Genomic DNA, 12,417 nt, shown 5'->3' on the forward strand with positions numbered 1-12,417 from the left:
ATGATTAAGGAAGACCGAAGAAGAATTGACGCCTTTGAGCTGTGGTGTTGGCGAAGAATATTGAATATACCATGGACTGCGAAAAGAACGAACAAATCTGTCTTGGAAGAAGTGCGGCCAGAATGCTCCTTAGAGGCAAGGATGGCGAGACTGCGTCTTACATACTTTGGACATGTTGTCAGGAGGGATGAGTCCCTGGAGAAGGACGTCATGCTTGGCAGAGTACAGGGTCAATGGAAAAGAGGAAGACCCTCAACGAGGTGGACTGACAGACACAGTGGCTGCAATAATGAGCTCAAGCATAACAAGGATGGCCCATATCGAGCAGTGTTTTGTTCTGTTGTTCTGAACTGACTCGACCGCACCTAACAACAACAACATCGTTGCTGTTAGGAGACCTGGTGGTGCAGTGGTTAAGTGCTTAGCTGCTAACCAAAGGGTTGGCGGTTCAAAGCCACCAGCCGCTCCTCAGGAGAACGATGTGGCAGTCTGCTTCTCTAAAGATTACAGCCTTGGAAGCCCTGTGGGGCAGTTCTACTCCGACCTATAGGGTCGCTAGGAGTCGGAACCGACTTGATTTTGGTTATTGTTGCTGTTATTGGCATTGTTGCTGTTAGTGTCACTACTGCCGCTGTTGGCATTACTGCTGCTGATGATCCTGTCGTTGTTGTTGCTGCTGCCGGTCGTGCCGATGTCCTTTTATTGCTGTTGATATTGTAATGATGCTGTTGGTGTTGCCATTGCGTCACGTTGCTGTCTTTCATGTTATTACTGTTATTGTTGTTGATAATGACTTTGTTTAAGTACCCATCAGGACTTATCGTTAGTGTCACCAACCTGATTTCAAGCCAGCCATACTTGAAAAAAACAAACACACAGACCTGTTGCCATCGATTTGATTCTAACTCATAGCGACCTTACAGGACAGAGTAGAGCTGCCCCACGGGGTTTCCAAGGCGTGCATCGTCGATTCAAACTGCCAACCTTTTGGTTAGCAGCCGTAGCTCTTAATCACTAGGCAACCAGGGTTTTTGAGCTGGCCATAATTTAGCACCAGTGTTGCTGAGGAGACACTTACCCCCAATCCTGCGTCTTCAGAGGGGCGGGAGAATTCCATTCCCTTCACCCAGGAGGGAAAGTTACGAGAACACAGTGTCTTCGTTACCTCGGGCTGTGGGCCAATCCAGCCCCTGAGGATGATTTTTTGATCTCCGTCTGCCACATGTACAATTCCAGTGACCTTGATGACATTCTTGAGCTTGTGTAACCATCCTCACCCTACTTTTCCATGTAGATCCTCCCCGTTAACCTAAACTCACTGCCCCCAAGCTTCCTATCTAACCTTTCGAGTTGCTGCTGTCAGTTTGATCCCATATAGATAGTTCTCAAATGGCCACAATGCCCAAGGCAGACATTCTTTTCCTAGTTAAGCTAAACTATTGTTAGGTTTTGAGAAGACTTCAGGAGATATTTTTGGTTTAATGTTTAAAGATCATCTCAGGGCAATAATTTCAGGAGTTTTTCCAGCCTCCACGGTTCCAGAAAGTCTGCAGCATACCTTAAACATGATCTGCACTTGACCTGGTGCTAGAAACACAGTAGGTGCTCAATAAATGTTTGTAAAATGAAATAAGTTGGGAGCTTAAGATAGAAATATTCTCACGTTGTTGAGATTTTACACCTCTCTACCTCTTTGAATCATCTGTCAATTTGTCATTCTGTGATGGTTTGTGTGTCGCCGTGAAGCTGGGAGCTAGGCCACCAGTATTTCAAATATCAGCAGAGTCACCATGGTGGACAGGTTTTAGTGAAGCTTCCAGACTAAGACAGACTAGGAAGAAAGGTGTGGTGACCTATTTCCAAATATTATCCAGGAGGGATCAATCACTAGAGGAGGACATCATGTTTGGTGGGGTAGTGGGCCAGTGAGGGTGAGGAAGACCCTTGGTGAGATGGACTGGCACAATAACCACAACACTGGGCTGGAACATGCTGGCTATCATGAGGATGACACAGGACCGGGCAACATTAGGTTCTGTTATACACAAGGTCGCCAGGAGTTGAAGTCAGCGTGACAGCAGCTATCTATTTACCTCTTTGAATAAAAATATTCACTGAGAATATGAGTTCCAGTACTTGTAAGTGAGGCACAGTTGCCCCCTGATGACTATGGAAATGGGGAGAACTAAGGCTTCGCAAAAGTAGCCTTAAGCAGTTCTATTTTATTTTTTAAGGCTTATTAGTTTCCTCCCTGTCCTATCAACTTATTGCCCATGTACGCGATTCAATAAAAACATGAGTCCTTACCATGTGTAGGTATTGGACTAGCTGTCAGGCTTCTAAAGTTGAACAAAGGAGCCTTGGGGGACAGTAGTTAAGTACTTGTCTGCTAACTGAAACGTCGGTGGTTCAAACCCACCAGGCGCCACTTGGGGGAAAGATGTGGCAATCTGCTCCTGAAAAGATTTACAGCCTTGGAAATCCTGTGGGTCAGCTCTACTCTGCCCTGTAGGGTCAATATCAGTCAGAATAGACTCGATGGCACCTGACGACAACAACAAAGTTGAACAAGATGCGGTCCCAGGCTTCAAAGGCAAACAGTTCTCCGATGCTCCATTTTACAAACCGTTCTGAGCCAGCAGCCTCGACAGGCTGGGGAACGTGAGTCCTGGAGTATGAGTCCGTCATTCTTCCCCCAGGATCAAATATGCAGCTGTGAATAGTGCTTACCACTCATTGTCTAGGATTTGTCAGCAAATCCCAAATAACTGAGGTTACCAGACTACCTCACAAAATAAATTCCTTTTTAGAGAAAATTCCATTTCTTGTAGGTCTGGGTTAAATTCATATTCATCTTGTGACTTGGGTTTCATTAATCTACAAATGCATATTTTATTACTAGTATCATCTAAAGCAGCCCTGGTGGCCCAAAAGTCTAAGCACCCAGCTGCTAACCAAAAGATTGGCAGTTTGAACCCACCCAGTGGCTCCGTAGGAGAAAGAACCAGAGATCTGCTCCTGTGAAGATTACACCCAAGAAAACCCTATGGGGCGGTTCTACTCTGTCACATGGAGTGACTGTGAGTCGGAATTAACTCTGCGGCACCCAACAACATCACGTAACAGGTATCGAGAACTTGTTATGAGCTACCCTGACTGAACGCGCCAACTGCCACACTCAGCAACTTCAAGCTTTCTTTTTTTTTTTTTAACTTAATGCTCACACTCTCTGAGGCAGTGCCCATTTGCTGATAGTAGTAACTGGAGCTTCTCTAGCCCTCCGGAATGCATAGACATTAAAAACCCAGTGACATTAACTCATTTAATTCTCATAAGGAGCCCTGATAGCACCATAGTTAAAGTGCTCAGCTGCTAACGGGAAGGTCAGCAATTGGAATCCACCAGCCACCTCTCGGGAGAAATATGTGGCAATCTGCTTCTGTGGAGATTTACAGCCTTGAACCCTATGGGGCAGTTCTACTCTGTCCTGTAGGGTCACCATGAGTCAGAATTGATTTGAGGGCAGTGGGTTTTATGGGTAATTCTCAGTGTAACCTCATTAAGGAGATACCATTGCTACCATCCTATCATGGATTGAATTGTGTCCCCCCAAAATATGTGTCACCTTAGTTAAGCCATGATTCCCATTATTGTGTGGCTGTCCTCCATTTTGTGATTGTAATTTTCTATGTCATAAATCCTAATCTCTGCCTGCGGTTAAGAAGGCAAGATTAGATTAAGTTAAAAAGGGTTAGAGTGGGATTGTAGCACCCTTACTACGGTCATATCCCTGATCCAATGTAAAGGGAGTTTCCCTGGGGCGTGGGCTGCACCTCCTTCTATCTTACAAGAGATAAAAGGAGTGGGAAGTGGGCAGAAATGGAGAACCTCATACCACCAAGAAAGCAGCACCAGAAATAGAGTGTGTCCTTTGGACCCCGGGTTCCTGCATGGAGAAGCTCCTAGTCCAGGGGAAGGTTGATGAGAAGGACCTTCCTCCAGAGCTGACAGAGAGAGAAAGACTTCCCCTGGAGCTAACACCCTGAATTTGGACTTCTAGCCTACTTGACTATGAAAGAATAAATTTGTTTGTTAAAGGCATCCCCTTTTGGTATATGTATTACAGCAGCACTAGGCAACTAAGACACACTCCTACTTTGCAGAGGAAACTGAGGCTCAGGGGGTTCAGGAATTTGCTGGGGTTACAGAGCTGTTAAGGGAGTTGGAAACTAGGTCGCTGGTGCTAAAGATCAGCTCTGAAATGTTGGACAGGAGCCTCTGTTTTAATTGGGTAAGCTGCAGTCCCTATCTCTTTGCAGGTGACCTGGGGCTGCTGTGTCCCACCTCCTTCTAATCTGTCTGTTCCCATCCCCTCACCCCAGTGGCCACCTGAGAGTGGCAACTGCCAGCTCTGAGATGTTTATTGGCACCAAGGCTTCTTCAAACACAGCCCTCAGGATGGTCAAGGTGAACGGTGTTGTTATGGAGGAATTGTGCTCCCCAAAAAGACATGTTGAAGTCCTAACCCCTGTGCCCGTGAACTTGACTTTGTTTGGAAATAGGGGCTATGCATATGTTATCAGTTAGGTTAATGTAAGGTCACACTGGAGTAACGAACAAAAAAAACCCACTGCTTGGTGAATCAATTCTGACTCATAGCAACCCTGTAGGGAAGATTAGAGCTGCCCCCATAGGGTTTCCAAGGAACAGCAGGTGGATTCGAACCACCAACCTTTTGGTTAGCAACGGAGCTCATAACCACCATGCCAGTAGGACTCCATACTGGAGTAAGGTGGGTCCTAATCCTGTATGACTGGTGTCATTATAAAAGAGGAGAGACAGGGAGGAGAGGAAGGACGCCATGTGACGCTGCAGCTTCAGGCCAAGGAACACCTGGAGCCACCAAAAGGAAGCCAAGAGAGAGGCATGGAACAAGTTTTTCAGAGCCCTCAGGAGGAATCAACACAGACGACCTTCTGATTGGGATTTTTAGCTTCGAGACCTGTAAGACTACAAACCTCTGTTGTTATAAGCCACCCAGTGTGTGGTATTTTGTTACAGCAGCCTTAGGAAGCTAAGATCAGTGTCTATAAAACCTGTTTCCTGAGCTGCTTGCCTTGGATGAGAAATGAAACAGGTAAGCTGAACCAGGAGGAGACCAAAGGTGCAACGAGAGATGGAACCAGAAATGGCCCATTGGTAGGCAGCGTGCCAGGCCCTCTCATGACTTGATCTCTCTCCTTCTCACACCCTAATGTCAGGTGCTATTGTTGTTGTTGTTAGGTGCTGTTGAGTTTCTTCTGACTCATAGTGACCCTATGCACAACAGAACGAAACACTGCCCGGTCCTGCGCCATCCTCACAATCGTTGTTATGCCTGAGCTCATTGTTGCAGCCACTGTGTCAATCCGTCTCGTTGAGGGTCTTCCTCTTTTTTGCTGACCTTCTACTTTACCAAGCATGATGCCCTCCAGGGACTGCAACGGTGTGCTTAAGCCTAACAAAGATTGTGAAGATGGCACAGGATCCGGTAGTATTTTCTGATGTACATAGGGCCACTATGAGTTGGAACAGACACAGGGGCACCTAACAACAACGAAGCTGCAATGTGGAGAACAGATTGGGGAAGGGCTTAAAGACTGAGTGACTCAAGCCCCAATTTTCCATATGGACAATGATATCCCAGGGGTTGTTGCAAGGAGCCTTGAGGGGAGGAGAGATGGATGCTATCTCACAGAGGGTGGGTAGTGTTCACCACTAAGTCCCGATGCTAGAAAGTACCTGTCACACAGTAGATGCTTCATTAACTATTGGCTGAGTGAATGAATGAATGAATGAATAAAATGCTTCAAAAACTGCAAGACATCCTGTAAAGATGAGAGGCTGGGGCTTTTGCACAGCCATTGAAGTCTAAAGCATTGCCAACAGAACCTAACTCACAGCGATGGGAACTGAAGGGTTAATATCACTTCTGGGGATTTTTCTTCCACAAAGTCTTGTCATTCAGTGCTAACAAATTTCCTGTGATCTTCTTGGGAGGCGTGCTAACCCCCTGCTAGTTCAGCAACTTCAAACACCCACCTCCTCTGGCCCGCACAGGATTATTTCTCGGGGGTGATCACACTGAGCTACCGAGGCTTTGTTGTTTCTGATGTCTCCACTGGTGGAAGAGTTTTGACGTTCTGGTTTTCCTCGTCAAGATCTGCCACTGAGCACAGCATCTGGCTCAGAGAAAATCCTGCGTTCCTATCTGGATGAACAAAGAAAACAATGGGTGGCTGGTGGCCGTATCACAAGGGTTTTACTTTCTCTCATCTCTACGCTCTAGAGAAAACAAAGAGAACTTTTTCTTCTTTATCTCACTCTTCTTTTTGTCAGCTGGGAGGAAGATGCAAGTTTCAAATATGCTCCTTGTGGACAAGTCTTAAGTAATAGGCAGTAGTAGTCGGAGTTTGCTCTAACCTCTGATTCAAAGATATTAGAGAGCTCCCAGCCAAGAAAGAAAACAAAACAAAACAAATTTTTTAAAAAAAAACAGTGGCCATCGAATCAATCCCAACTCATGGCGACCCCTGTGTGCAGACTAGAACTGCCCTCCATGGAGTTTTCAAGGCTGTGACCTTTTGGAAGTAGATAGCCAAGCCTTTCTTCTGAGGTGCCTAAACAGCCATCCTTTTGGATACTAGTCAAGCAATTAACCATTTGCACCACTCAGGGACTGTAGAGCTCCCTGACCCTCTCCCTGAAAAAAAAAGGCCTGAGAATCAGGTTTGGTGGCTGTAGTCTCCAGGAGCAATGTCCAAACCCTCCGCTGGCCAACTTCAGTGGCCCTCCCACTGGTACTTCCACTGAATGCAGACAACTTCACTCACAGTGCTGACCCGGGACGCTGGACTCCAGAACTTTGACCCTGCTGCCCCTCCCTGAAAGTACGATGCTTCTGCTGCGATTTTCACCAGAAAGTGGATTCTCCAGTGTGCTTGCTTCGGGCAATCGTTTTTCTCTTCCGAACCGAAGTCTTGTTTGAGTACATCTGATGGGTGAAGCTCACGTCACGTGCCTGAACTAAATCACAAGGGAAGCTGGGAAACTGAGTTCCTGGCTTCTATTTCAGGGAAGCAGGCATTATAAGGAGGGAAATTTTCCAAATACAGGATGAGTATTCCAAACAGTAGGTAACAAGAAGCGTGGCAATATCCAATACGCTCTTTTTTTGATACAGCTGTCTTCTACAAAGCCCTCGTGGTGCAGTGGTTCAGTGTTCAGCTGCTAACCAAAAGGTCTGAGTTGGAATCCACCAGCCATTCCTTGGAAACCCTGTGGGGCAGCTCTGCCCTGTCCTATTAGGTTGCTATGAGTTGGGATTGACTCGACAGCAACAGGTTTGGTTTTTGGTTTTATTTTGAACAGACACTACGCAGAAGAAGACCAAAACCCAAACCCATTGTCAAGTCAATTCCACCACATAGCAACCCTATAGGACAGGGTAGAACTGCCCCATAGGGTTTCCAAGGAATGGCTGGTGGATTCCAACTGCAGACCTTTTGGTTAGCAGCTGAGCACTTAACCGCTACAACACCAGGGCTCCCTGTTTGTAATAGGCACTCAATAAATGGTAGTACTACTTTCCCTTAGCCATGCTCCCTGTTTAGACTTTTCAGACATATCTAAGAAGGAGCCATGGTGGCACAGTCGTTAAGCATTTGGCTGCTAACTGAAAGGTCAGTGGTTCAAACCCACCAGCCACTCTACAGGAGAAAGGTGTGGCAGCCTGCTTCCGTAAAGATTTACAGTTTTGGAAACTCTATGGGGAAGTTCTACTCTGTTTTATAGGGTCTCTGTGAGTAGGAAGCGACTGGACAGCAGTGGGAGAGAGTGAGAGCGCCATCTCTAAACAGTGATCTGTCTGGTTGAGTTCCTGTGCTCATATTTCTTCCCATGGATCCTTTAAATACCACCAGAGCCTTGAGAGGAGAAATAATTTAATTTGATATGCAGAGGTTCACCTTATCCAACCTTAGGAATCAAGTTCAAACAGAGATACATGCAATGTAGCCGAGGCAAATATATTTCTAAATATTATTCTTAAAGACAAATCTAGGTATTGACAGCCTAGCTCTTAGATTAGAACATTAGTGTCCCTCACCCACGGGGCACTTAACGAGTTTCTCTGTATCAGATAGTTTCCACCTAATGAGGTTATCTATATTGTCTGTTTTTTAAGAAATATATTGAATAATTTAGAAGCAATATGGGAAAATATTTTTATGTAAACATTGAAAACATTTTCAGGACAAAAAAATACACATTAAAATGACATAATTTTAAACTGGGAAAATATTTGGAACTTAAATCACAATCATAACAAAGAGTTAATATCCCTAATCTATAATTCTCTACAGAGTTTTCCAGAACAATAAGGGAAGAAAAATCCCTGAGAAAAATGAGCTAAGAAATGAAAATACAATTCACAGAAAAAGAGAAAGACATAATCGTGTGAACAGCGGCTCAGCCTTGCTCAGAATGAAAAATGTAAATTAAAATTCTCTAAGAGGACTTTGGGAGACTTCCATTTCTGATCAAGATGTATTAACATCCCACTTGGAAAAAAGCTTTGATTAAAAAAATGCACAAAACAATCGCTTTCAAGACATTGTACCTCAGGCAATGAAGGGCGGTGACCCAGAGACATGAAAAAAAAAAAAAAAAGAAAGAAAGGGACCTCTAATTGTCCCCTCTTTCTGCCTTGAGAGGCTTTCCAGACCCTGCCGCAGGGAGGGAAACCCTGACACAAGCCAGGGCTCCCTGAGACGCAGAGACTGAGCTAAGCGTCCAGGGAGCCAAGGTGGCCAAAGATGACAGTGTAGATAGAGCACTGGAGAGAAGGAAGCTACAGAAAGTGAGGCCTCCAGAGATCTGCAGAGTCACCCTCAACTATTCAGCAAGATAGTTCTCAACACATGCATGTGAGAAAACACCCATGGCTGGGAAAAGAAGCTGGGAGCTCACGCAGGACTGGGGATAGTGCCTTTTCCCACCAGCCAGAACTGAAAATCTCATAATTCAGGGGTCACTTAGTAGAATATTAGGAGTCCTGGTGACCCAGTGGTTAAAGCAAACGACTTACCTTACCCACTGCCATCGAGTCAATTCCAATTCATAGCAATTCTAGAGGACAAAAAAGAATTGTCCCATGGGATTTCCAAGGAGTGGCTAGTGAATCTGAACTGCTGACCTTTTGGTTAGCAGCTGTAGCTCTTAACCACTGCACCACCAAGCAACTGACTACTAACCGAAAAGTCAGCAGTTCAAAACCACCAGCAGCTCCTTGGGAGAAAGATGTGGCAGTCTGCTTCCATAGAGATCTGCAGCATTGGAAACCCTATGGGGTTGCTAGGAGTTGGAATCAACTCAGCGGCAGTGGGTTTTGGGGTCAGTAGATTACCCAGAAAGATTACCCAGAAAGATAGTGGGGGGTAATTAGCCTTAGACACAACACTGATCTGGCCCCACCTAATCTTAAAAACCAAACTCAAAAGATTCAAAGTGTCTTGAATTTCTTAACTGTACGCCAGAATACAGCTCAAGACTATTTACAAGAATACAAAAATAACCAGCACCAAACAAGGTGAAATGATTGGCATTCAATCAAGTCATCACAGGCATGCAAAGAAGCAGGCGATGTGATACAAAATGAGAAAAAGCAATCAATGAACTCGGCCTCCAGCTGGCACAGTTATTAGAATGAGCAGACAAGGACATTAAAACAGTTGTTACAAGAGTATTCCCTGTGTTCAAAAATCAAGACCAAAGACCGAACATGTTAAGTAGAGACACGAGAAAGATCCAGATTGAAATTCTAGTCATGAAAACTAAAATGCCTAAAATTTAAAAAAATACACTCAGTGAGATTAAGGACAGACTAGGTATGGCAGAAAGGAGCCCTGGTGGTGCAGTGGTTAAGCACTCAGCTGCTAACAAAAAGGTTAGCAGTTTGAATCCAGCAGCCTCTCTGTGGGAGAAAGATGTGGCAGCCTGCTTCCCTAAGGACTACAGCTTTGGCGAGATCATGGAAGCTCCATAGAACTTCATCCAAACTTCCTGACAGACCAAACTACTGGGCTGAGAGCTGTGGAGACCATGGTCTCAGGGAACATTTAGCTCAATTGGCATAATATAGTTTATAAAGAAAATGTTCTACATTCTACTTTGGTGAGTAGCATCTGGGATCTTAAAAGCTTGTGAGCAGCCATCTAAGATACTCCACTGGTCTTACCCGGTCTAGAGGGAGAATAAAGAAAACCAAAGACACAAGGGAAAGATTAGTTTAAAGGACTAATGGACCACAACTAACTACCACAGCCTCCACCAGACTGAATCCAATACGACTAGAACGTGCCCAGTTACCACCACCAACTGCTCTGACAGGGATCACAATAGAGGGCTCCAGACAAAGCTGGAGAAAAATGCAGAGCAAAATTCTCACTCACAAAAAAAGACCAGACTTACCGGCCTGACAGAGACTGGAGAAACTCCAAGAGTATGGCCTCCAGACACCCTATTCACTCAGTAATGAAGTCACTCCTGAGGTTCACCCTTCAGCCAAAGATCAGACAGACCCATAAAGGAAAACAAGACTAAATGGGCACACCAGTCCAGGGGCAAGAACGAGAAGGCAGGAGGGAACAGGAAAGCTAGTAATAGGGATTACACGGTCAAGAAGGGGATAGTGTCGACATGGCATGAGGTTGGCAACCAATGTCGCAAAACAATGTGTGTACTATTTGTTTAGTGAGAAGCTAGTTTGTTCTGTAAACCTTCATCTAAAGTACAGTTTAAAAACACAAAAAGGATTACAACTTTGGAAACCCTATGGGGGCAGTTGTATTCTGTCCTATAGGGTCGCTTTGAGTCAAAATTGACTCAACAGCATTGAGTTTTGGAACCACGTCTATTCAACATTGTACTGGAGGCTCTAGCCAATGCAATAAGGCAACAAAAAAAGTTAGAAGACTACCCAGGTTGGAAAAGAAGAAGGAAAACCGTCCTTATTTGAAGACACCATGATTGTCTCAATGGAAAACCTGATGAAATCTACACAAAAACCACTATAACTAATGAGTAAGTTTAGCAAGCCAGCAGAATACAAGCAAATACCCCCAAATCAGTTGTTTTTCTAAGTATTGACAATGAAAAACCATAAACTGAAATTTTGAAAAGCAATATAGTTTACAATAGCATTAAAATATTTAATACTTGTGGATAAATCTACAAAAGTATACAGAAAACTCTAAAACATTGTTGAGAGAAATTAAAGAAGACCTAAATAAATGGGAAACTATACAGTATTCATGGGTCAGAAGTCCCAATATTGTTAAGATGTAAATTCTCCCTAAACACATGTATATATTCAACACAATCTGAACTGAAATCACAACTGGCTTTTTTTTTTTTTTTTGCAAGGGGAGGGGTAAGAATTGACAAGGTGATTCTGAAATTTATATGGAAAAGCAAAGGACCTCAAATAGTCAAAACAACTTTGAAAAAGAGTAAATAAAGATAAAAATAAATTTTTTTAAATCAAGCACTACCTGATTTCAAGACTCATAAAAGTCCAGTGTTCACAGACACATTCAGACTCCCTGAGGGACTGAGTTCCCAGGCTAGGACTAGGACCCATGGTCTTGGGGGACATCTAGCCCAACTGGCATAATATAATTTGTAAGGAAAGTGCTCTACATGCCACTTTTTGTTGACTAGTGTCTGGGTTCTTAAAAGCTTGTGATCTGCCATCTAAGATACTTCACTGGTCCCACCCCATCTAGAGCAAGGGGGAATGAAGAAAACTAAAGACACAAGGGAAAGATTAGTCCAAAGGGCTAATGGACCACAACTACCACAGCCTCCAGCAGACTAAGTCCAGCACAACTAAAAAGATGCCTGGCTACCACCACTGACTATTTTGATAGGGATTACAATACAGGGTGCCCAACAGAGCTGGAGAAAAATGTAGAACAAAATTCTAACTCACAAAAAAAGTCCACACTTACTGGTCTAACAGAGACTGGAGAAGCCCTGCAAGGGTGGATACACTTTTAACTCAGTACTGAAGTCACACCCGAGGTTCACCCTTCAGTCAAAGATTAGACAGACCCATCCAACAATGATACACGTAGCTCAACCACATATATGAGACTAAATGGGTGCACCAGCCCAGGCAAGGACAAGAAGGCAGGAGGGGACAGGAAAGCTAGACAAATGAAAATGCGGAACCCAAGGTCGAGAAGGCGAGAGTGGTGACAGGTTGCAGGGTTGGTAACCAATGTCACAAAACAGTATGTGTATTAATTGTTTAATGAGAAACTAATTTGCTCTGTAAACCTTCATCTAAAGCACAATTAAAAAAGGGAAAAAATG

Source organism: Elephas maximus, chromosome 5 (genome assembly GCF_024166365.1).
Source record: "Elephas maximus indicus isolate mEleMax1 chromosome 5, mEleMax1 primary haplotype, whole genome shotgun sequence".
In the NCBI taxonomy this organism is placed as follows: domain Eukaryota; kingdom Metazoa; phylum Chordata; class Mammalia; order Proboscidea; family Elephantidae; genus Elephas; species Elephas maximus.